Source organism: Haplochromis burtoni, unplaced genomic scaffold, assembly GCF_018398535.1.
Source record: "Haplochromis burtoni strain Fernald_Lab_line unplaced genomic scaffold, NCSU_Asbu1 Contig_61, whole genome shotgun sequence".
Classification (NCBI taxonomy): Eukaryota; Metazoa; Chordata; class Actinopteri; order Cichliformes; family Cichlidae; genus Haplochromis; species Haplochromis burtoni.
Window position 1 is genome coordinate 1,174,114 of NW_024582422.1, and position 2,769 is coordinate 1,176,882.

A 2,769-nucleotide genomic window follows, 5' to 3' on the forward strand; every position below is an offset into this window, starting at 1 on the left:
AATTATATTACACAATGGAGTCTCGGTGATGTAATATACATTACACCACAGAATAAAGCCTCATCTCTTCTGCTAAAGGTGTAACACTGAAGTAGGAACACTGTCTGTATTGCATAGATTAGATCTGCGCCTGCCCATACCTGTATTCACACAGAACCTGCAAAAACAAGGTGGAGTTTAAAAACCTCACCTTTCTCTTTGCATCAGATCTTTTCAATCAGCAAACCACACCCTTTAAAATTCTTTTGTCATAAAAGGTGGTTTTCTCCCCCAGCCACCAGTGAGAACTAAGTCCATATTAACCATGGAAATTATTCATTATTGTTTGAGTAATTCCTGTATTTATTACGTCAAAGACAGTGCGCATGCCTGCATTGGGCAGTTATTTCCCCGTAGCAAATAAATCAGTTGAGCAGTTTTAAATGTGCACGCCACATCAGATCAACCAACACGATCGCTCCCAGTGCAGTTTTTTTTAATCCCGACTGAATCAAGTTTAACCCTCTTGGGTACAACATTGATTATAAAGGAGAATGAAAACCCACTAAAATGTATTAAATTGCAGAAAAAATGTGCAACCTTTCAATGGAAATATGAACACCCACCTACATCTGCTGGGATAATGAGCTAGAGAGAGATACAGCCTCAAGGCTACACCTTAAGTTGGTTTTTGTTTTTTTTTGAGATGGCAGATGTTTTTCTAACATTTTGGAAATGAAAGTGATCAGGTTCTTCTTTCTTTTTATGAAGGCATTTTAGAAGAAGTTTTAACCAGAGCCATCGGAAAACACCACCATTGTTATTATTATTTTATATTTTTTTATGGAAACATGGATTACTCTTATATAACACATGATTTTGTTAACCTACAGTATAAAAGAAAATAAAGATTTCAAATAAGGTAACATAGACTTAATTCTTGACTTGACTTACATGTGTTTGAACCCTTAAAGAACCCTTTCAAACCAGATAAATTATAGTTTAAACTTGAGTTTGTCTGCTTGGAGGAAAAGTGAAGGTAAATTTGAAAAACACACATAATTACCAATGTAGCGGTAAGATGTTCTTAAATGCAGGATCATCAAATTATGGAACCACAAATCATTGATAGAGTCTAACTTTTCCTTTTTTTTTCATTAACTGGACAAATACAGAGAGAGCTGCACCGTACTGGAAAATCAAAAATAAGGTAAAACTTTGCATGGGTGCATTATAAAAATCTTGTGATCTAATAGGGTCTGGTGAGAGCTTAAATGGAATGAATTATATGCAAAAGGAATATTTATGTTTTCACATTATGAGAGTAAATCTTGGGAGTTTCCATTTTCTATTTGGGTACTTCAATTTCCTCCCACAAAAACATCCTTACTGGGTTAAATGGTAATTCTAAATCGGTTGGTTTTGTGTCTCTCCATGTTAGTCTTGGGATGTAATGGTGACCTGTCCTGTCCTGGGTTTTAACCTTTCTCCACCCCCACCCCCCCCATTCCAGAGCTTTCAAGATAATGTTTGAATCAATTTATTATGAGCTCTAGTTATTATGTTGTTTGATACTTGGACACTGAGTGGCTGTTCTGCAAAGTTAAACAGCTGTGAGGCCACTGTTGGTGTAACTACTGTAACAGGTGCCCTCTGCACATCTGAGGCAAACAGCACCATTTCACCAGTGACAAATAAGGATGTGAAACTTCTATAATTTTCTGTGTCACAAACAACTTCTTTCCTACAAAGAACTGAGCCGAAAATGGAAAGATTCCTGGTATTAGAGACACTTTTTATTTTTATCAAATGACAAAACCCCCCCAGCGTTAATTTTTTTTATGTTATTAAAAAGGAACATGTACTCTATAATTCTTTCACAAATGATTGACACTTTTCAGTATTTGCTCTGTTTGGTCACTGCAAACAGGAATTTGCTTCGGTCTCCACAATTCTTTTTACAATACTTGACATTTATATTTATGGATAGAAACATTTTTTTAATACAACTTTATTTGAAAATGTTTTATTTCAGTAAACACTGAGAAAGTGGAGCGATATCGTACAACATTTTGCTCCACACTTCCTGTCTATATTGGAAAAGAAAATTTCAGCATAAAAAACAGTTAATTTGAATGTGTTTTGTCCCATAGCACCACTGTTTTCCACTGTGGTAATTCCTGCTGTAGTGAATCCAGATAAAGACAGGAAACCAAAGCATTTTGCCTGTTACGTGTGTAATATACATGTAATAACAGAAAATTCAATGAATTTGGGAATGATGAGGAATGATGTTGAAAACACTTCAGGCTGTTTTGTCGTCAGCTTTGTAACCGGATCTCTCATCTAATTAGAAAATTAATATGAAAAGAAATAAAACCCTTTGATGGGGTTAGCTGTTTTTAAGAAAGTCTTGGATGTGGCTTAGATGAAGTCTATCAGAACATACTTCTTTACACTTAAATGAAGGATTTTTTTTTCTTTTTTTAAAGATGAAGAAAAAAAATATCTTGACACTCCTGATCTGAAGTTAATGAGGAAAAAATAAAAAAATAAAAATGTGTGGGCGGGGGAAAAACAGTGAAGACGGGACAGTGACCGTAAGTCATACGCTATTTTTCTGTGATGACGCATTACTACCCACTATAAGTGAGAACAAACCACAACCACTTTACAGTTTCACTAACATAAACAGTTTTTATTTAGGACAGGGCTTTAGTTCTGCTCCAAATGTACTTACTGCTTTTCATGATATTATATTATATTATATTATATTATATTATATTATAT